This window comes from Siniperca chuatsi, linkage group LG6 (assembly GCF_020085105.1).
Source record: "Siniperca chuatsi isolate FFG_IHB_CAS linkage group LG6, ASM2008510v1, whole genome shotgun sequence".
NCBI classification, from domain to species: Eukaryota; Metazoa; Chordata; class Actinopteri; order Centrarchiformes; family Sinipercidae; genus Siniperca; species Siniperca chuatsi.
In genome coordinates, this window is record NC_058047.1 from 2,365,606 (window position 1) to 2,389,996 (window position 24,391).

The window sequence follows — 24,391 nt, forward strand, 5'->3', positions numbered from 1 at the left end:
TGATGAATTGCCAGCTTCGTCTCTCTCTGACACGGCTCTATATGACCGGCCAAATTCATTCCAGGCTGCCAGGGAGGAACGGAGGGGAGAGAAAGAGGAAGCATCGAGGGAGGGAGAGGAGCGGACCGGGGAATGTGAACTGGGGAAAACAAGGCCCAAATATATTGACTTCCTGTGTTCCGGCCACGTGCCATCAGTCAAACAAGAAAACTGGCCATTAGGTGCAGAAGAGCTTTTAACGTTTGAATGACTACCTGACATCAAGTGTATAAAATATGAGGGGTCTCAGGGGGTCTTGGACCCCTTACATAATACCCAGGAACCCGTGAAAACCATCGTATTTCGGGACATCTCAAAAGTTAGGCTAATTATTGTCCTTTTATCTATGCTGTAGAGTTTGTTTGCATGTTGAAAATTAGGCTGATTAATCCATTTCATTTGGGTGGTTTTGCTCCTCTGCTGCACATTTTAGTCCATATGCGCAGTAAAAAATCTAAATTCAAACAGTCCTGATATCATTACACTAATAAAAAACAAAAAGATGCAACTACACTTGGACTACACTCTTACTCCTGCTCAGAAGATACCAGAAAAGGTCCTTGTTTTGAATGCAGCGGCCTCATTTATCAACCGCGCAGGAAAAGGCTTACCTTGTTTTCTAAATTAAAAAGGAAACGCAATATATCCATTATTACATGCTATGCATAGCAATGAGTGTACACATGGCGGGTATGTGTACACTCATTTCTACGCATGGCATGTAATAATGGATATATTGCGTTTCCTTTTTAATTTAGAAAACAAGGTAAGCCTTTCTTTCAGAGTAAATGATGCCATTAGTGCTTGTAATAACCACAACGGCAACCAATCAAGTGTGGAAATAGTGGAAACGTTGTAGAACACATAACATGAAATATAATAACACCAGTAACAATACAGCAACGCATCTAAAATTAGACTTATTTCCATAAGGCCGTTGCCTCTGTGCACGCAGGGAAACGTTCCCACATGTCTGGACACGCAAGAATCTATGCTACAGCATCTTAACCTCCTTGATGTTTTTTGTCTCTGTCTTTCTCGTTTGCTACTTTTGTCCAAAATAAGTAACTCTACATTCAAAGGGATGAGTGGACCATATTTGGCATTCCTTTAAAACTCACTGCAGCATGAGGAACGTAAAGGTGTATATGTGTGTGTGTGTGTGTGTGTGTGTGTTTCATTGATTTTCATGTTTTTCACTTCAACCTGAAGTCCACGCTCTTCTGTGTGTTTCTGTCCATTTTGGCCTTTAAAACTTCTTTAAACCCCGCTGGGAAAAGTGAAAAAAAAAAAACATTATCATTCAGCTAAAAACAAGGTTGTTTTTCAGAGTTGATTTTGATGGTACAAGCTTTTCACCAAACAGAAACTGAATGTTGAAGTTGGTGCTGAAGTGCTTTAAAGGAGATGAGGTCCATATCAATCTCATGTCTGTGTGTTAAGAAGGGCGCGGTTAGCCTAGCTTAGCATGAGGACTGGAAGCAGGAGAAAACAGATAGCCAGAAAGACTGACTCGCGATAGTAACCTGCACATAAACAGAAATGACAAAAATGTGGTTTTAAGGGGGAGTTACGTGCTGCAGTTCTTCTAGTGGCCATGACAAAACTCACTTGAAGGCTAATTATTTCCACAAGTTAGTGTCTCAATTAGTCAATCTGAATTGAATATTCATTAAGCCCTCCTTCCCTTACTCTTATGACACCAGTCAAGCTTTTTGTTTTAGCATCGCACATAAACAAGTTCCAATAACAGCAGCAGGTTTACCTTTTCACACAGACAAAAGCAGCTCAAGCCAATGACGGTTGATTTTCTGTCGCTGGCAGATTTAATCAGCTGTGGCTAGCTAGCTAATTAAAAATGGAATTAAAATGTTATTCATTCCAACCAACACAGAGGTTAGATTTTTGCTCTGTTTTTCATATTTCCAAACATTTGATTTTACAACAGAAGGTTTGAGGATGAAGACTAACAGGAGAGTTGGGGAAACATAACGCTCTCTCGGGTAACAAGTTTGGTTCTGTGCGTTGGCTTGCCCAAATTCAATAAAGATCAGGAGAAAGCCACTAACGTTAGCCTAAACTCTGATTCAGTAGCATTTAGGAGCGGCTCCCACACCGGGGATGTTCCAGTCCTGAACTGTTTTAACTGATTTTAACGTAACCTGTAAAACTATACAATAATGTTGTTAGCTAATGATACACTCCTTGTTTTGAAAGTATGTAAAAAATGTAGTAAGCTAATTAGCCGGGCATGCTAATGTTAATCCGTTCCTTACACTTTTGCTCTGGTGTTTTTTTTGGGAAAGCGTTAAAAAAGAAACAACACAAACTGTTTAGATGCAGAGTGTCCCATGCACATCGACTGTTGCTAAGCTATGATTGGATTATCGCTGTTCGGGGGAGGAGTTTATCTATTTTGAGAACAGCAGTTTGATTAAGGAGAAGTTTTTGAGCTGTTGGGCGCGTTTGCTGGATTGACAGGTGTCTCGGCTAGCACTCAGCTGTGGTGGTTGCCACTTGCCTGTCACACATAGGCACAACTGTTCTACACAAATTTAAAATTTTCTACCTCCAATAACTGACAAAGATGGCAACAAATGGCAAAACTCTAGGTCTAAAATCATATCTGCAGAAAACTGAATAATGTCACAGCTGCTGTGTCCATGTTTTTCTATATATTTTTATATTTCTTAATTTTCTTGCACTCCTTTTTGAACGAAACCTCCCCTCAGATTCCCCCTCGGCCAACTTGCCCATTCGTTATCAGCCACAGGGGAGAACAAAGAACAAAGTTACTTCTATTGTCACCTCAAATTCCTCATCAGCATTAATGAGCGGACTGCAGTGATTAAATCTGGCTCGTGATTGGCCGTGGCATGGCAGAGAGAGATTTCATCTCATTACTCCCTGTGTTCTAATTGGTCTCTGTAGGTAGCAGGTGCCAGGTACTTAATGAGGCCTGTTGTGGCTGATGTATGGCTACTGTAACGTCTATCCCACTGCACCCGAGATGATGACGCCTTTGAGACTAATAGCACATGAAATAGCTGCCATTGTGGGGAGGAACAGAGACGGATTGTTGTGGAGGCAGAGCGGGCATCTCTGTTCAAATCGATATATCTGTTTGAAAGGAAAGATGGGTGTTCAAATGAATTGCTTTCTCTTTGCTGTAAAAAGCGGTAGAGATGCAGAGAAGTCATTCCAGGACAGAACAGGTTATTGATGTTCCCCAGACTTAATCTTACATTTTCTACCTGGTCTTTCTTGGACTCATTCATCTATACTTCCCAGGACTTTTCTCTCTAGACTCTGACAGATTTACTTATCAGGAACTCTGTTATTATCAGTCTTTCTGTTATTTTCCTCCAGTTTGTCTTTTTTTTTTTTGTCAAAGTCGATCTGTGATTCAGTCCAACTTCTCGCTGAGGGTTTCCTTCTTTGGTCTTTCTCAAAATGTGAAATCTGTTCCTCGGGTTTATTGTCCATGTAAGATAAATGAGGATCTACTGCAGCACTTGATACCAGAATTTGAAGCTTTTGGGATTTTAATAAATCTAAACAACAATTCATTTGTAAGCACTTAAAAAACTACAGCTCTCATTAGGACATCTTAAGCCATCTCCCTTATGTCCCTCCATGATAAAAGAGATGGCGGCCAGCCCTGTCCAGTCCACTTGACTTGCCTCAGTCTGTCAAGCTGCTGATCGTTACCTGCGATGGTCTTGGGCTTACGGGGAATTATGTTTGTTAAAGGCTGCTAAAAACTAATAATAAATAAATAAATAATAATTTTTATAAAAAAGCGTCAGACGCCCAAATCCGATGGATGCAATTTCCTTCAGTTTTTTTTTTTCCTTCCGTTACACATATTAAGAAGGGAAATTAGTGGTTGAGGTCAAAATATCTTGTGTGAAAAATAAATAGATTTTGTGTTTGTACAGAGAAGTCTCTGACTTCACTACACTCACCATCTAGTGGCCGTTAGTGATACTACGTCTTTCGAATGCTATGTACAAAAAAAAGAGTGGACTGTGGACTTTACAAGGGTGTTATTGTTGGAAATAAAAGAAAATGAAACCGTGACAAAAGAAGAATCTACCTCAGATGCAGTAGCAGTTTTGCTCTTATTTGAAGTAGATGCAACTTGAGACTGTGGTTTCTGTCCCGTTTTAAAAAATGTTTTCCCACCCATTACCCTGCAGGTTGAGATGATTTGGCCTCTGTCACCTGTTTCATTATGCTCTGAAAACATCGGATTCAGATCGTTTTCCATCTGAAGAACGCTGTTCACTGTCCACCTGATGTGTCCTTCTTTCTAAGAGCTGTTTACACGATTTCACCCCCCCTCCTGCAGATTTAACAAAGGACATCATTATGGATTTTACCTGGATTCACCTCATCAGACAAAAGTGTCCCGCAGAGCCGGCAACACACTCAGGTTAATGTCTGAGTGTGTGTGTGCGTGTGTGTTAAAGGTCAGACCACAGACACACAACCAGGGCCTGACAAAGACGTTCCTCCTGACTCTGAACAAAAAGGCTGCTGTTCAACAAAGGGCTGATAGGAAGGGGTTAAGAGCTCCAGATGTGTATGTGTGAGTGTGTGTGTGTGTGTGTGTGTGTGTGTGTGTGAGTGTGTGGGCACCCTGGGTCTCCATCAGTGTCTGGCTGATTGATTGGGACGTCAGCCAAGATAAAAGATCCCGTCCTCACAGCACGGTCACGCAACGCCCCGGGGAGAGAGAGGCACACACACACACACACACTGACACAAACAGAGGCATGCGTTTGGTTACCTGGACTGAATACAGATCTGCCTCCCGCTCTCCTGGCTGTGTTTGCTCTCTTGGGGCCAGCTGCTGTGTAGCTGCATGACTACATTTCTGTGCACGCTCAAAGACACAGATGTGCATGCGCATTATTTTCAGCACATTTGTAAAGCATAGGCAGTTTGAAAATCTCAGTCGCTTATCACATGTGAAACACCACATTACATGAGAAAAATTCACACGTAAACACATGTGGTTTGGACATTTTATATGTGAAATGTAAAACATCAATTTCACTTCATGACATCTGATAAATGACAAAAATGCACATGTGGTTTATCATATGTAAAACAGCATTCAACATGAATACATGTGCACATGAAACATCGTATTTCACATGTGCTTTTTTTGTGAGGTTATGCACAGCTGACCAAACTATCATCTACTGATGTCTCGGATAACACAGGAACATAATGGAAAAGGAAATGAAATAATGTCTCCGCAGCGAATAAGACGAATAATAAAAGTGAGCACACTAAAGTAATGACTCAAACTTAGCTTTATAAATGTGTGTATAAAGGTGTTTACTGTTTTTTTACAGACTGCAAAAATAAAATTGGCCAACAACCTGAACAAGTTTCACCTTTTTACACTGCTATATGCACTTTATTTGAACAAACTCATGTAGGGATTTATTACACCCGTACACTTCAGATATTTATTTATATTGTTTTGTCACTTTTTCTACCCTGGTGCTTTGGTTATGTCTTCACTGACAAATGAATGTTTATTATTAGATTCCCCTCAGTTCCCCAGGTCAGTCAGCATGTATAACATGCTCACATGCTTACGGCAGGTCCTGATTGTTTAGCAGTGTTTGTGTAGAAACTGGTGTATGCATCATTTTTGTTTGGCCCCACGAGTCCAGATTTGATCCATATCTGATAGATTTTTTGGCCACTTCGTAGTTTTAAAGAGAGTCACATTTGATTCCCGTGTTTTTCACTTAGAACATCCTGCATGTGTATAAACACATCGATGAAGTGTACTGTAGAATCTCCGCGTACAGCCAAATCACCAAGTGAAAACTGTGACTTGTGTCCCAGTGGAAACTCAGCCTTCACCAGCCCGCTCACACAGCTTCAGTTCAGTGTTTGACCTGCAGGGGCTGCTGCTGGAGCACATTCTCTTTGTTTTGGCTCTCACTTTCCTCCTCATTCATTTTTTTTAGTCCAGACATCTCATTCTGCTTTTCAGAGGCCACTTAATCATTCTCTTTATCTCTCCGTGTGTTTCTGGACTCACTCTTTGCTTGCTGGAGCTTTAGACTCACACTCGACTCTGACCCTCCCCCTCCTCCAGCCTTCATCGATTTGAACTTGTATCTCCCTCTCTCTCCTCCTCCTCTCCCCTCTCTTCTATTCATTCCTCCATTCATTTTTTACCTCCCTCCCTCCCTCGTTCCTCTCTGATCGTGCAGTGGAGGAGCTGTTTGATAGGTCTGACATCTCTATCAGAGAGCAGCGAGGAGTTCGTCTGCAGGAAGAAACGGCCTGAAATAAACCCGAGGAGCATTCACACATATCTGAGTACCTACAAACACACATGTACCAGAATATTCCAGAATATGTGGACCATACAGAGTCCAGAACCCAGGCTCCTGGCTGCAACAAAGACAAAGGAGGATCTGGGTTTGCATGCATCCTGAAAAACCTTGAGTTGAAGTAATGGAAAGGTCCATGACTGGAACAACAAATGTGCTGGTTTGGAAGTATAGAAGTGCACACACGTTTATTTGCATACTGTGTTAACCCACACAGTGCTGTGTGCTCACATGCTAAAGAGCTTAACTCAATTTTTGTGGAGACAGAAATGCTTTATTTCTAAAGAAATATGTAATATTTCTATTATTTTGTAATGTCATTAAAAGAAAAGTTTTATCCAGGTTTGAAGCAAACGTTCAGTTCTGACGTTCTGAAGTTTGCTAACTTGTAAAAGAGCACGATGGACTATTAAATTAGTAACTGAATTAAATAATTCTATGCTTTATTACCGAATATTCTGTATCAGTAATTTCTGATTTTTGCTGTAGATATTAAGATTAAATAAATGATGTATTTTTGTATGTTTGTATCATCTGAAAATGTATGCACTGCACTCCAGCGTGGTAGTGTCTTGTATGTCTATGCATGCTGATCATCATCATTTACACAACTACATGTGTAAACCCAGTCTTAACCCTAACCTTACTCTAACCTGAAGGGCGTCAGTATGCTTCAGTGCTTGTTGGATTGTCCAACCGTGTCAGACTTGTGTCTCACCCCCACAGTGACAGCGGGCTTATAAAGCCAATAAAAACAAGTCTTAACGCTTAAACTGCCCTTTGAAGAAGTGAGGACCCGTAAAAATGCTCTCACTTAGAGTCCTCACAAAGATATGTTGAAGCACACACACACACACACACACACACACACACACACACACACACACACACACACACACACACTGAGCATGCACTCTAAACACTCATAAAGTACACACACAGTCCTGCAGCCTGCAAACACACAAACACACACTCCTGCAGAAAAAACAAACCCTTAAAGTAGTGGAGACTGTGTGTGTGTGTGTGTGTGTGTGTCCATGTCCATGTCCATGCTGGGCTACAGTGATCCATAATTTAATGAGGCTGTGTAGACCTCAACCCAGCCTCTGGCTTCACACACAGTAATGAAGGAATAAGTTTAGAAATGTCTTATTAATCGCTCCCCACCATCCCTCCGCCAAACTTTTGTCCTCCCTGAACACTTCTGCTCTTTTTTCCTGCTTGTTTTCCTTCTTCTGTCAATTCTTCTTTTTCATCCTCTGTTGTTTCCCACGTCCTGCTCCGGATCTAAATCAGTCTCATGAGATAAACAGAGAAGCGAACACGTCGAGATCAGAACAGCAGATCAGCATCTTTGTTCTCTGTTTCTCTGTGCAGCTCCCTCGCCTCGGATCTGTTTCTCTCCTCAGTGCAGCTGAGCTGGCAGTCCGATCATTACCTCCGCGCTCGCCGGTGTTCTCCAACTGTAATAGTGTTGTGGCGACAAACCCTCACCCTCTGTGCTTCATCAATGTCACTCACTGAGCTGGAAAACAAGTATATATTCAATTACCAACAAGGGTTTGGTGGCATTAAAATGTAGATTACCCAATTAAGCCATAGGAGGGCACTGTTTGATTAGATTAAGAGCCACACAGATCTTTATAAAGGACGATGCTTTTCAAACATAATTACAAAAAAGTGCATTTACAATTTGCTGTGTACACCGTAGAGCATTAAGTGGTTTATTTTTAATATTTTGTTAGCTTTATATGCTTAATTGGTCCATTTTTGGAAATAGAATTAAAGTTTACTCCACCAACTGTGGGCTGCAATAACTAAAAGGCCCCCCCCCCCCCCCCGGCGTGCAGAGGTTTGGGTTTATTTTGGAGTGAATTTAATTATCTCCTGGCATCGAAAGTGGGTCAAGGTTCTGAGATAAAATGTGGCCCAAAATGTGCATGTTGACATAATGCACTGCAGGCTTTCAGTACAGGATGGCCAAAAGTATGTAGACACCACTGTACACATGCTTTTGTTTTGTCTGGAGCAGTTTTTCCTGGTTTGGGCCCCTTAGCTCCACTGAGGGGAAATCTTAATGCTACATCACACAGCGATATTTTAGACAATAAAGAAATGGTTTTCCCAGTTTGGTGTGGAAGAACATGACTGGCACAGAGCCCCGACCTCAACCCCATCCAGCACCTTTGGGATGATCAGTGTCGGACCTCACTGATGCTCTTCAACATCTGGTGGAAAGACTGAACCCAGAAGAGTGGAGGCTGTCAGAGCAGCACGTTAATGCCCCTGGTGTTGGAATCATATATTAATCATAGATGGGTGTTGTGGTCAGATGTGCACATTCGTCTGGCCATGTAGTCTTCATGTCTTCACATGGACGGGCAGGAGGAAATAAGTTTCAGTGTTTCAGGAGACTTACAACAGAAGTAAATGACCCGAGCTGTGAGTTCAGGCTGTGTGCGCTGCAAACCTCGATGCCCAGCTCTGATTTCTTTTGCTTGTATCTGATCTATTTATTGGTAGTTTTTTCATCAACTTTTAAAAGTTTTGATTACTTTTAAGGCTCTTCATGGCTCCAAACTATATTTTAGACCTTGTAATCCCTTATGAACCTTCATGTAGTCTGAGATCTTCGGGCAGGGGTCTCCTGTCTGTTCCTGAGTCCAGGATGGAAACTAAGGGGGACAGAGCTTTGGCTATCAGGCCCCCCGAGGCTCTGGAACAACCTGCCCGAAGAAATTAGGTTGTCTGAGTCAGAGTCTTCGTTTAAGTCTCATCTCAAAACACATTTTTATCTGAAAGCTCATCCTGATTTTACCTGAACTGTTTATTTTATTGCTTTTATGTATTTTATTACTTTATATTTCGTCATTCACTGTGGTGTTTTATTTCTCTTGTTGTGAAGCACTTTGTACTTTGTTTTGATAAGTGCTCTATAAATAAAGTTTTATTATTATTATTATTATAAAAGCCATATCTGACTCCTGTGTTTAAAACAGGTTGCATGTGTACATGAATACATTTAAATAATCAGCTGTGGTTTGAGTTGTTTGTCTTCTTATGTGAAACTTCGAGGTGCATTTCATGTTTGAAGGGTGTTATATAGTGAACGTTTCCTCTTCTTCTGTGTTTTGAGAGCCACATCAGCAGATACAGGGTTTCTGTGTCCTATTACTTCCTCGAATTCAAATCTGATCTGTATCACTGCAAAGTCCACCGGATTCATTTAACCGGGTTGTGTGATCGACTGCTGGCAGCTGCTGTTGCCCCCCTGGTGGACATGGGGCGACTAACACCACTGATTCCTTTTGTCTCCACTGATTGGAGGCAAATCACAAACACCTGACACTATGACCCACTGAGAAACCAGGAAGTAGTTCCTAAACGTCCCTCCACACAATCATTTGTTTTTTGACCACTTTTTACCTGCTTAACTGGGAAATCGCTCAGTTTACTTTACTTTGAGGAGGACTGGGAGGGAAACAGTCACATCATTATCTTAAGGATCATTTTGGAGCCAATTTTTTGATTCTTCTGTGATCCACCTGTTGGACGAATGGAACAAAGAATCAAAGAGATGTTCACAGACAGGTAAGAAGGCTTTTTCTTTGAGCCACATGAATGTGTTCTCAGATTTGGTGCTGTATTTTGAGCTTTTTTGCTTTGTGCTTTGGCTGGTGGTGAAGTGACAAGAGATGTCTGTCAGTGTGCTTTGTCCTGTTGTTTGATTTATTGAAACTGAACAAATTTTTCCTTCATGTTTTCTCTCTTTGTCTCTTTAAACCTTTGAGACTTGTTCCAGATAAATAAGTATTTTACTTTTGGGTCCCTACAGATACTTTTTCCCAAATGCACATGGCAAAGATTTTTTTTTTTTTAAATGCCCATGTTCCCCTAAGTAAAGAGAATAATTAAGGTAGTGGCATGTTGAGATTTGCTGTCACTGAGTGAAGCTCTTCGGTGACGAGCCTTTGGTAAAGCCATGCTTCATCTAAAGGAGGCCACAGCTCTCGGGAGAAACCTCCCCGGCGAAAACTAACTTTAAAATGCTATATTAGCTGCCGTCTGTATGCAGATTAGATTCACTGGGTGGCCTCATTTCATACAGTAGATCATGAATTCATCATGCGTGGAAAGATTGCGTAACGCTGCTCAGGATTACAATCAATATGGAGTTTCATCACAGACCCATGATTTTAGGTCTGTACAGTAACGTTTGTTACGAAAGGCTGGATAGGGAGCTGTGGTTGTTTGACCTGAGGCTACTGTGCTCTGCATTTCATGTAGTATTCGTTTTAAATTTGCCTTTGCAATTGTAACACATGGTATCAAACTTTCCATTTTGAAAGGTTACTTTATGTAGTTTTTGTCTTTTTCTTCGTTGTGGAAAAAATGCTGTCAACAAATATCGTTCCTCATAATTTTCATTTGCAACACAAATCGTCTTTTTGAGGATGTTGAAATCAGATGAGTTGCTTTTTTTTTTTTTGTACAAATCCAGAAAAATCATCTCTCAGCTTCACTCGGTTAAAGAACGTTGGCCCAGATTCACTGGTACATCACATGCTTTGAGAGCTTTCCACTACATATATATATATATATATATATATATATATATACTGTATAGGTGTGCAGATTGGCTTGGACGGCTCTGTGCCGGCTGTATTTAATGACTATGAAGATACATATTCTGGGATGTCAGAAATATGTGTTTGGATGCAGTTCATGAGAAGTTTTCTCACTCTTGCCATCAGCAGATTATACAGAATATTTGATTTGCTTCTCCAACTGGCACTCGTGGGGATTTGGTAATACTGTCAAAAAAGATGTGAGGAGAAATCGAGAGGAGAGATGGAGAGAGATAGGAGAGAGACGGGCTTTGATCAACAGGAGATCCCGCAGCCTCTTTGGCAGCCAGAGCTCGCTCTCCTGAAACACATTTCTCCTTTTCCTGTTGTTCTCATAGTCCTTGAATTTGCCCTTAACTCTCAAACTTACAGCTCTATACATTCAGATCTCAGCTGAACTAGCCAAATCCAACCTTCTGAGCATTCAAACTTTTTCAGTTTTGATTTTCGCAGTGATATCCCATTGTTTGGGTTTGACATACTGCAGTGTAAGACAGCATGGGACTGGATTGGCAGGGAACTACTCATCCCTTTATATACTGTGAGCCATCAGCCATTAGACTGTCACTGGAGCGTCACTCTTTGATGATGAGCTGTGGAATCTGGACGGGTAACTCCAACATTACAGTTCACTTGGAGGTAAGAGGAGACATTTGGACTAAATTAGATGTGAAACAGTTCTTCCTCTCTCAGCTGCAGCCCACAGAGCATCCTCCACCAAAGCCTTCCTGTACTGTACACATGCACGTGCATACATGAAATGTTCCCGCCTACGTGCAAAATATACTATCAATGCATGTCAATTCATACAGAGAATATTTATTCTGGGACAATAAAGAAACAGAAGAATGATTTTTTAAATCACTCTGACTGGTCAGCCAGTCTGTGATGTGAGATGTGCTCCACTGAAAGCACCGCACAGTTAAAAATTCAGCTCTGTTATTTAATACATAGACAGTGTGGTAAACTCAAAGCGTCAGCCGGGATTGTATTGTGCAGCATTATACTTGCAGCAGCTGATTACCAATTATTTATATGTTATTTATTATTTATCTATGTTATCATAAGGCCATGAGGCATGTTTTCAGCTGTTCTCTGCATCTCATTATGAATAGAAGTCAGTTGTAAAATCTTATGTAAAGCTAAAATACGTGTTTACATAAATTCTGCTGTGTGCTACTGGACGTGACCGGGCTACAGAATGGAAACATTTCTGTTGTTGATGGTCTGTCTGCTGTCCTTGGGTGCATTCCTGCTCCGCAGGCACAAACACAGCGAAGGTTTCCAGTAAATACCTTTTGAATACTGAAAATTGGCGTGCAGGGTTTGACCTGCCTTACAGCAAGGACTGAGGGCAGAAAACATTCGTGCCCAGAAGTATTCTGCTCTGAGCATCATGTCTGGTAAATAATTGCATCATTTCTAAGTTAACTGCGGAAATGACACAGCTGAATTCAGTTTGGGCAAAGCCGTGGAGCAGGTCTCTGTAAAGATGTGGGCACAACAGTCTCTGATTTGGCGAGCCTGAGTCTCACTTCGTTCAGACCTTAGCCAGGAGCAGCCTTAAAGGGACAGTTCACCCAAAAATCAAAAATGCATATTTTTCCTCTCACCTGTAGCGCTGTTTATCCATCTAGATTGTTTCGGTGTGAGTTGTAGTTTTGGAGATATCGGCCGTAGAGATGTCTGCATTTTTCGAATATAATGGAACTATATGACACTCGGCTTGCGGAGCTCAAAGCGCCGAATACGTACATTTAAACAACTCAACAGCAACGTCTCTTTCCAGAAATCATGAAACGGTCACTCAAGATAATCCGCAGACCTTGTTGTGAGCGGTTTCATGTAGGAACTATTTTCTTTCTACCGATAGTAATGTAGCAGGTTTGAAGGAGCTACCAGCCACTGCATCTACATGCGCAGCCGTTGCCATAGCAAGACACCTAGCTAAAATGAATGCAGCTAATATAACAGTGCTGCCATAAACCTTCATGAAGGTTATAATATTCAGTTTTTATTAAAAGCAGAAATGATCTGCTCTATTCTGCTGCCAGCAGTTGGTTTTAATTGAACATTTTGTTGCTAGTAGCAACCACAACAAACTGGCACAGTTACAGTTTACCTGACATAGATACATCCATTTATTTATTTATTTTGTCAGATGTGTGACCGAGCAAATATGAACAGGCATATTTTATCTACTTCCTTGTTGGAGCATTATCTGCAGGTACTCTTTATTACAGCTGTTGTGTGATTGTTGAATTGTCATTTAGTAGAATTTAGTTTTCCTGTTTTCAATTCAATTGGGCTTTATTGGGAAACAGATTGCCAAAGCGTGTGGAAAATAAAAACACACAAACAGAAGAATTGTGATATTAAAATATATACAGATAAGTAAGATAATAGGATGATAATAATATCACTGCTAATGTATTGTTAATACAACATACTGTTAATTTACTGGCAACTGTTATGTGTTTGACTCTTTTACTCTTGTGGACTCTTGCTGTTTGTACTGGCTATGAGGACTTAATGTTGATGGTTCATTTGATGGTTCTTCCTGGCACACGGGACACTGTAACTAATCTGTCAGTCCATTATTTTGTGAATCCAGTTTCTTTGTTACTGAACTAATTCAACACCTTTTGGTCTTTCTCCTGTTTATGGTATCTTTATTGTAATCACTATTGTTGTATTTTTTTGTGTTGTATCCAATACGGTTTTTACAGTTTCCCAGTTACTTCCAGTAACAGCCGTCAGAGGCCGTCTCCTGTCTTCGGCCTTTATGGGAAGCGTGTTCAGCTCGCTGCGTTCCTTGATTTGCTGAAGTATTATTCACAGGATTAGCCAATAACAGACATTTCCGTTTTCATTTGATCTATAAATATAATATAGTCATGTGATGAAACATTATTGCCAGACCTCCATCGTGTCAAGCTCAGAGAGGTGAAATAGTGTTGGAGTCGCAGTGGACTGTCTACGGAGTATTGATGGAGTCCGTTGCTGGTCCTCGCCACGTGCTGTAACATTTGCACGTCGCCAACAAATGAGGTTGGATGATGTGACAAAGTTAAAACTTGAGTGAAAGCATCAGATTATTGCTATGAAAGTGTAACTCGCTTCTGACAAGGCTGAGTTAGCAAATCTAACAGAACAGTGCCAGATCAGAACACTGACCTCGGATACAGGCTGCGCTAGTTTACACTCTTTTTTCTGGGCAGACTTTCTCCAGTCCTTCTTGAGCTGGACGAGAAGGAGTTCTGGCTTCACAAGATTAACCTCTACAGGATCCCATCTAGCATTAACCAGGCTTGTCCTGCCCGCCCCGCTCTAATTTCACCTACTTAAGGTAACCAGCCAGGGAACCGTTTTCTAAGGCAATAATTTGTAACTCGGAGAATCATTAGCTTGCTCCTGCATTTGGACCTCATCCACATTAAAGCCATGTCTTAGTCCTCTTTGTATTATTAGTGCCCTCCCCCACCGATGGTCTGATGATCACAAGTATCAACACTAATGCTGCTGAGAAGTTTTAATCTGTTCAGCAATTTACTTAATCTGAGTTTAATCTCCACTGGCTGCAGTCGCTCTGTCCTTTTTTGAATGTGTTGTTGGAAAGTTTAGGCAACACGGAGAGGCTGCAGAGAGAGACTGGAGGCAGGAAAGTAATAAGAACCGGCGACTAGAGGATCCATGACGAGCAAAACCCTTTTTCTGTAACCATGCTAGCTGGGGGGGGTTTGGCCTCTAAACATAGGTCTCTGTTACATAAATGTCCTGTAATGGCTCTATTAGAACTGTTACGGATAGGATGCAATACTGGAGTGATATTTGGCACCTAGTGCATGAGACAGAGCACAAACCGCCATTTCCTTCTCACCACGGTGACAGCGCTGTTGGAGAACACGTTTGAGTTGGAAAATAATAAGTGATGGATTTTGACATGTTTTATGCAGTTGACTTTATATCCATAGTTTAATCAATGTACATCATGAGCGCAAGTGACACTTGCCATCTCTTCTAACTTGTCTAATCAGCCCAGATCCCTTTTATAAAGTTGTCATCTTTTATTTGATATGACATTTATTTCTACTGCCTACATTCTGACAGCACCCAAGCATAGTTCAAAATGACAAGAAAACTGTCGGTGGGCACTGGGATGTGAACAGTGGCCTCTTGTCCAAGTCGAAGGCTTTGTTGACCCAACCCTGTAAGAGGTTTTGCAGCGTTTCGTCGTCATGTTAACTTTGCAGTTGTTTCTGACAGACAACAGTCGTAACTCACATGGCTACTAGAAGTGCTCATAAACATGCGTTGTTTTGGGCATTTGAACAGACAACCAACGCTGTTGTTTTTCTGAGGAGGACAGTGTTTGTAGTTAGATTCATATTATTGGTAGATGTTAGTGTGTGCCGGCTAGGAACCTGAACGAGGATGCCAGCTGTGTCCAACTAATTTCTGTTGAAATATCAAATTTTTGTTGATAAATCGTTCTACACCCTGTTGGCCTTGCAGAGGCGGGAGAGGATGGGCAGTGGTGAACTAAGTCCTTTCTCCTTTCCACCCTGTGTTTAAGAGACAGCTGTGAAATGAAGGTGTTAATTATTCATGGGGTAATATGTATATATTTAAACTGCAAGAATGGAGACAAGCATCCATTATTCAGCACGCCTGGGCTTTTTATGAGATTAATCATTATTAAGTGAGACTGTGTGGGTGGTAGAGTGGACACAGGAGGACGAGTGTTGAGATCCGTGTGTGTGTGTGTGTTCGCTGCGTTCAGAATCATAAATCACCCAAGTTGATCTCAAGCGTGTGTGTGTGTGTGTGTGTGTGTGTGTGTGTGTGTGAAATTACATTTCACTACTGTTTAATTACTGCAGGCTTTCACCGTTAACATTCAGAGCACGAGTGTGTGGATGTTTGTGTTTTATAGGATATATAAGTTGCATATTTGCATGGGGGAGTATTTTGTGTGTGTGTGTGAGCAGCTGGGCAGTCAGATTACCAACAATCATGCACAGTCCACTAATCAATACATGCTAGTCACACCGTACTACCTCCTTATTGTGTGTGTTTTCAAGTCTATAGAAATGCTAAATTAGATCCTGTGTGTGTGTGTGAGAGAGAGACTCCATTAACAATTGGATATTTCTGATTGGGCCTTTTATTCAGCCGTGCAGAGCAGTGATTCATTTACCGGCTTTCTAATGCATGAAATACTGTGTACTGAAGTACGGCCTGTTTATAGGTTTCTCAGAATTAAAGCAAGTGTGCTACTTCTCAGTAATTGTTTCTCTGACTTGGGAACGCACGTCCACATTTTTTAGCTCATACGGTCTGACGCCACCACATCCACCACAGATATCAGATTACAGATCTTTGGCACAAAGCGTTTACTAGCGTACATCTTGCTTACAACTAGCTCAACTAGCTTACTTTGTGTTGCAGCAGCAGCTTTATGTTTCTATGGTGAAACATTTCAAGAGTGTTGATGTTTAAGTTAATATTATTTGCAATCATCATATTGTAAATCACCAAACCAGCTGATATTTACTTTGTTGTTCTGGAATCTGATTTATCACCATGAATCAAAACACAACTTTTCTCCCATATATATAAATAAATTGATAGTATAATTTTAAGTAATCAGCTTGTTACACAGTAGTAAATATGTCATGGAAAACTGGACTGTGTGTAACAGTGTAACTAACAGTCTCCACTGTTGGGTGAACAAACACAGCCGCACTCTCACAACTACTGTTATGTCATATTGAAGTAAACACATAATAAAACACATGTGGTGTATTCAGTTTGACATATTCAGTAGTACATTCCAGATATATTATATCGGTAAGAAACATTTTATATTACATAAAATATCATCCATTGCATTCGGGTGGTGATCCTTAAATGTTCATTTAAATGTTTATTTTTAACCGTATGCGCTTTCTTGACGTACTCTAATTGTTGTTCTCGTCAACGCTCATCTTACTCCATGAAGTGCAGAACACACAGTATACTGTATAAACTCTAGTACTACTAATTAAGTATTTCTAATTACTTCTAATACGCTCAGTCTCTGTTGACTTGTTTGCAGGAGTGAGCGTTCACCTTGAGTGCTGAGCCAAGGCCACCTTCACTCCACATGGGGATTTAATTTGCTACAAATCAATTTAATCAGCCTTTGAACTGGCTAATCGATCAGTCAATTGATCAGGTCCCCTATTGGATATTCAATTTACCACTGTGTGAACCATTGACCTTTTTATGGAGTCATGTGTACAGTGAGGGATGAGCTGACAGTGGGATTCATTGAGGAACGTATCAGGTAGTTCCACATGCAGTCTGATCACAAACAAGCATCAGATCTCATCTAAATAACATGTCAGCTGATTTTAATATGGACGATAGTTAACATCTCAAAATTCACTGTTCCAAACTTTTAAATGAAATTACTTAATTTCAAATTTAAATAGCTTTCTGAAAAAACACTGTTACCCTACTTGCTCGTGTTGAGTCTGAGTGACTCTTGTCCCTCGGAGCAACAGTTACTCGAGTTGTGATAAAATATTCTGGATAATTTCTGCCTCCATAATGAATTCAGTGTAATTGGTTCCTCTAAGGAGAACCTGTCATGTGGATTCGGCTTACTTATGCTGAAACCTTCAAAGACTGAATCAACTTTTGTTAATTTTGAGATGTGGATAGTACAAGTAGTGAAATCACTATAAAAGCCCAGGACTCAAACAAGATTTTCAGACTCTTGCCTCCAGGACCGAGGTTTATTAAAACTGGTTTGTTATTACTCATATCATGTACCCAACTGAGGAAAAACCTGTAGTGAATAAAAACAGATGAGAAATACATAAAGTATTCATGTTCCTTGTTTCTAGGGGCTGATAACATTCTGTTTAATTCTTGCTTATTATCCCTGGTCTTGAATTTGTGGGAATATTCCAGGAATTAATTAAAATAATTTAAAATCAGTATATTTCAGTGGCATTTCGTGTTTAACACAAGTATAAGTCTAGTGGGGCCCCCTATTTTAATAATAACTTAATCTTTTTGTAAACCCTTTATCAGGCAAAAATGCCAATTTGCTAGTTCCAGCTTCTCAAATATGAGGAATTGCAACTTTTCTCTGTTTTTTATATTGTAAATGAAATATCTTTGGGTCTTGGACTGTTGGTTGGACAAAACATGCCAAAAGATGTCACCTTGAGCTCTGAGAACTTAAGTTGGCTTGTTGGTTTGTTCACGGCGTGTCACGAGGAAAGGTCAGGGGCTCATGCCAATCCAAAGGGTTCTTCTACTGATGATTAGAGATCTTCATCATTTTGGTAACGATAGTTTCTCCACAACTTAGTTTAATACACTACTTCTGTGTTAAGGCATTGCCTAATCATAGCTACGAAGCTCCGCCTGAACTAGTCTTTTTTAGCGATTTATTGTAAAGCAGCATGTGTTTGGGGGAGATGTGGATTTTTCTGCTGGGGTGGTGTGAATCCATTATAACTGCCACGAATCCACTACAGCTGCCGTCCTCTGTGGAAAAGCAAGCTACAAAAGCTACCTTTCAAACCTACAGGCGAGTGTTTGGCTGCCACACAATTGTCCTTGTTCACATACTAGCCTGCTTACTATGTGTAGCTGGAGGATTACAAAGTATTTTTACCAGACTCCAGAATATGTTTCCTTGAGAACTTCTGATTTTGCACAATGTAAACATGCAGCCGTGTTTAGTTAGGTGCCTCAGAAAAAGAGGGCGTTGTTCCATCTAGATTCGTAGATTAGTTTTTCTTGATAACTTTCTGCCATTGTTGTTGTTGTTTCATCAGTCTTCTGCTGAACTAACTTCACATCCTGATTTACTATCCCCATTGTTCACGGGCTTAATTGCATTTTATGGAAGTCTGCTGTTCCTAGCGTTTTTGAAGACATCCACTATTAAAGTTCAGAGGTTTCAGGGTGCCCATGCTAGCCATCATGCTCATCCAAACAGTTAAAAGCAAGTATATCCCCGACTTAATCCAGCAGCTTAAAGCACTTCAGCTGTGGCTTCAACGTTCAGCTGTGTTGGTTGCTGCTTTGCTGGTCACCTCGACAAACTTTCCTCTATATGTGTGTGTAAAGCTCAGACAAGTGGCTTAGTCTCAAAGGTCTGGACGTCTGTGTGTATACAAGTGTGTGTGTGTGTGTGTGTGTGTGTGTGTGTGTGTGTGTGTGTGTGTGTTTCGGCCTGCCTGCAGTGTGTCATCATGACAGGACGGTGCTCTGACTCTGGCTGAGAGTTTGTATTATGAATGAACTACAGGAGGATGTTTATACAGGGTGAGAAACTGCAGATGATGCATTCAGGTCGGCACGGCAACAGTAGCATTAACCACCTCGCCTTGCTGAGAGACAGACGGTTACGGACGTCGATGACAAAGGGATAAAGTCAGCTGATCACACTGTAACAACAATATGAGAGCAGATTAAATTACCACACGCACACACACGGATGGGGTCATGTGATCCGTCCTATCTGTCATCATTGGATCAATCGCCAAGCAGAGGTCAATTACTCTACACCTTTCATGATGGTCACAGAACTATTACACCCTCTTCATGTCTCCAGCCAATGACGGATGACCACCCGAGTTGACCGTGTGTGTGTGTTTGTGTGTGTGTGTGTGTGTGTGTCAGTTGAGCATCGGAGATGTTCTGTTCACCTCTCTCTCTCCTTTGTGTCTGAACAGTAGGGGCCAGTTTAATTAATCCGCTGTGTAACTAATGTATCACTGTCATACAGAGTCCAGCATGGGTCCAAACCCGTACCAGCTCCGCATAAGCAAAGCATAGTATTGGCAGATGTGAGGGAGGCTACGGTACTATAAAGTCACACAATGGCCTGGAGAAATAAACAACGAGATTATAGAGACTGATTGTGGAGGCAAAAGCAGCCTCCGTATTGTCAGTGGATTATGTTCACTTGCATTTCCGCCTGCTCAAACCAACTTGTTGTTAGAGTTGTAATTTAATTTTTACTTTATTTAGTCTGACATCATGTTCACGTTACCCAATTCCAGTCGACATAAATTCAGTTAGTAGAGCTGTTTTCATCTGAGAGTCGATCCGTCGAACACGGCACCAAACTAGTGTGGAAGCATTTTGGATTCGCCAACACTGATAGAAATCGTGGATAAAGGTATGGCTGTTTGCTGGCTTTTGAAAATGCAGCTGCCTTACAGTAACATTAGCATGACAACAAATCTGAGCAACCTGAGGCACAACATGAACGGAGCCACTTCAGTTTAGGGTTAAGCTTCATGGGTTGCATTAGTATTGATTCGAAGAAATTACATGTTAGGTCCAATTTGTTTGATCTTAATTTTTTGAGAGAGTGACAGCCCTAGTGGTTAGCAGTAACGGTTGCTAGGAGCAGTTGACATTTATTATGTCTATAAAAGAAATATGGCGATTTAAGAATTGGTAATTCTGTAAATCAACTTATGACAGCCTGTACAGCTGCGGTGATCTCATCCAAGCTCGTCGCCATTTACTTGTCAAATTTCTGTCACTATTTTGTCTGCCATTTCCTCTGATTGGCTCCGTTGTTTTTTTTTTTTTTTTTTTTTTAACCAGCTGTTAATGAGCACAGCAGCAGGCACATTTGAATCGCTGAAAAAAAAATGAAAGATGTGGGCAGAGATTCAGAAGCAGGCTAACTCACTGTCAGAGCTGCACACTCAGCCCTCTCCAAACTGCAAAACGAAAGGTATGGGTTCAGAAATCCATCAAAATACAAACTCACTACTGTTCTGTCGTTGGCTGACAGTGACACTGACTTAAAGTACCCCTCCACTCAAAAATGAGTTTTTCTTATGTTTAATTCCCCTAAAATGTCAGACCTTGACTTGACTGACTTGTATCTTTGCAAAGTTTGTCACTACAGAGGTGTTTTCACATTCCTCTACTGAAGGGGGAGATGTCTGTACGCTTTCCTAAAATCGGAGATTCAAACGTACTCTGGGAAAGCTAGATTTGGGACGTCACAAATTCGAAAGCCAATCGCAATGTGACCAGCAAAGAAACCTGAAACCTCCAGCGCAGAGCGGACTTGTCAGTACAGAGAAGAGAGTTTGCACTAGGTAGCGTAGTGAAAGTTTTGACAGCAAACATGGTAGAGTGCAGTTTCTGGATGCAAACCAGACCCTGGAGCTTCCTTCCACTATCTACTAACGTTACGCAATAATAATGTGAACACACTGTAACATCGTAGCAGATATTATTGTATGTTTCACAACCACTAACGCTGTGTCAGCCACTGCCAGTTACAAGCTAACAAACAGCATAAACAAATAAAAGTTGTTAACTACACTTACCATTCTCATACGTCTGCTAGTCGCAGATTTTGGTGCACAACAGACTCCTCATCTGAGTCTGACTGAGGCTCAAACATGTACGGCTGAGTCTCTCCGATGTTTCCTCCAACGCTAGCCATTTTGACGCACACCGCTCGCTCACCATGGATGTATGTCTCTCACCCACATCCATGCTCTGTGGTGGGCGGGGCATTCATACAGCCAGAATTTCTTATGAGGGAGAAAGAATAGATGTGCTTCCATCCCCTTTTCAGAATTTTTTTAATTTTACTTTTTATGTAAGATAATCATGTTTAACAAAATATTAATCATAGCAGAGTATTTTTTACATACTTTAAAATGTGTCTGGAAGGGGACTTTAACAGTCAAACAGCAGTCTTTGAACAGCAGTCCTCATTAGCTTTCTGGCTAATATCTCTCTTAAGTATGGACACTTGTCTTTTGTTGCACCTCAGCTTGCTGAACAAGCTACCAAACAAACATTTAACAAGGGAAACGTGCACTGCTAGTGTCACCTGTCAGTTTAGTTGCTTATTCTTCAACACCAATTCAAACAAAACACTGTCTACGTTAGTGTTACCAGTGCAACTTTATTAGAGAGTGTACAATAGAGAGAGATGACTGGAAATGAGGTGAAAAAGATATGTGCAATGACATTCAAACAGCCGGACGCGAACCAGGGTTGTGGTTCATGGTCGGCACTTTAACCTCTAGCCCACCACAACTTTACATTATGTCTGTGTGTCCCTGTTGGCTCAGCTGTCAGTCAAACATGTACACTGGCCCGCCCACTCAGAGGCTAAAGGAGCGTTTCTGATGTTCGTCGAGAGACCGTCTTTTGTTCCTTTCAATAATACAAATGATTTCAGCTACTCACACTGTGGAAATGTGTCTTCTCGTAGACATTTGTACTGCACAGGCAAGCATGTCAATTTTGAATGTGTGTTTTTTTTGTTGACTCTGCTCTACAGAGGCACATTAAACTGTATCACATTCGTGTGTGTGTGTGTGTGTGTGTATTGTGTGTCTGTCTTTCAGTATGTCAGTCAGTCAGGTAACAATCCCTTTCGTCAGTTAAGTCACCTCTCCATATTGATTGGCTTTCCTAAAAATGTGTTTTCCATTGATTGACAGAGGAGTAATTAAATAATGGAGTGGGAGCCCGGAGCGCTCTGCATTGATTGGCTCCAGCAGGTTTAAGAATAAACTGCACCTCAGATGGGAAGGCCTATTTAATAACCTGGGAAATTGTATTTTTATGGCAAATCATTGTCAACAACAGGTAGCAATCATTCCCCGATAATTGTACTTCTGGCACTCCCCGTTGGACTTAATTCAGACTTCAGAGCAGAGAGGATCAGGAAGGAACAGTGAAAGGGGGTAGAGAGAGCTTGTTGTAAACAAGTTCCTGCTTCTCTCTCTGCTCTCATTATCTCGCCGGCCTCGATATGAACCCGTTTTTACAGCATCCTCCAAGAAACATGTTTTTTTTTTTTTTTGTCTTGCTGGGTGTCAGAATTTTCTGTGTGGAAGATTAAATGAAATACAGCAGATCTGTTTCGCTCCCGCAGCACTCCCAGCCCCCCGCTGCTGTGGAACCAGTGACCGGAGTTTGACTCCTGCGTTTGTCAAATCCCAAAAATAACCATTTTTTACAAGGAGATTGGTGGGATGAGATTAAATAATAGTAAGCAGTAGAAGGAGAGAGTGCACTACAAAGATCTTTCTTATCAGGAGACAAAAAGTACTTGTTGTTAACATGTATTGTCTATTAGTCCCAACAGTCTTATTGTTTTTGTTAAAATAATTGGAAAACTGCCAGTGTGGTAAAACTTTTTGTAGAAAGAATTTTCTAGAAATGAATGTCAGTGTCTTGAAGCAAGACAGAATATTCTTATTGATCCCTGAAGGAAAATTACATATTACAGCAGCACAAAAAATGGACAAAAGGCACCAACAGGATGCACATTTAAAAAAGTTAAGTATGTGCAAAACAGTATACAGTGTGAGGGGCATTATAAATAATATAACATATGAAATTAATAATATTAATATGGAATGTAAATACATTTAAAATTGTGTAAAATAATATGTATGAAAGTACAAGATAATATTATACAATAGCATAGTATAAGAATGATTAGGTAATATAATAAGCCGGTTAGATATACAGGAAGATAAGAATAATAATTCTGTGATATGTGATGCAAATTGCAGAATTGTGTCTTCATTTTAGAAAAGTCTCTTAAAACAACTTAGATTATGTAATGGGTTTCCCATTGACATAATCTTTCTGCATGAGCAGATTGTTTGTGCTAAGACTTTTCGTTCTCAGTAAAAATGACTGGATAAGATGGATATTTGTGTGGAGTGGAGGAGGGAAGAGGCTTTTTTTCACCACTACAAAAGACCCACAGTTCCAATTACATCTCCCACTATAGATACTAAAAATCATGTGATAGGGTTATGCTCTTTTAGCTTACTAACATTGTAGAAAAGGTTTCAGTTGTAGTCGTCTGGACAATGTTTTCAAATTCAAGACGTTTTGGCTCCCATCCGGAAGTCATTCTCAATTGTGAAAATGGTCTGAGAACTCAGAAATTTAAGCTACTCTGTGTTGCTTAGGCCCCGCCCTCAGGGGGGAGTCTTCCTGAGTGCTGTTTACCCTGCCTAGTTTCACCTGAAACTGACCTTCTTGTTTCCATGATGGCCCAGTAATCAGTAATCAGGCCCATTGTTTTCTGGCTGCACCTCCCTCATCACTCTTAAGTACCTGATTAGCATTGATTGGCGTGACCAAACATAACACCGAATTAACATAAGAAATGAATAAAAATCTTAGAATAAATGAAAAAAAAACCCTGACAGTCCAGTAAGATTAAAGTCAATGTGTTTCTAATACAAATCAACTTGTTTCAAACATTTTCTAGAAATTGATGTCAGTGCTTTGAAACTAGACAGAAAAATGCAGATTGCTGCATTA

At 40.7% G+C, this 24,391-nt stretch overlaps 1 long non-coding RNA gene across 1 annotated transcript in view; it reads left to right on the forward strand.

Annotated features, from left to right (window-relative positions):
• The first annotated feature begins 9,738 nt into the window (after nucleotides 1–9,738).
• LOC122877581 overlaps nucleotides 9,739–24,391 on the forward strand; it is a 66,354-nt gene continuing 51,701 nt past the window's right edge. The window contains exon 1 of the long non-coding RNA XR_006378288.1: nucleotides 9,739–10,001. This is a non-coding gene — a long non-coding RNA (uncharacterized LOC122877581). The remainder of the gene's footprint in view (nucleotides 10,002–24,391) is intronic.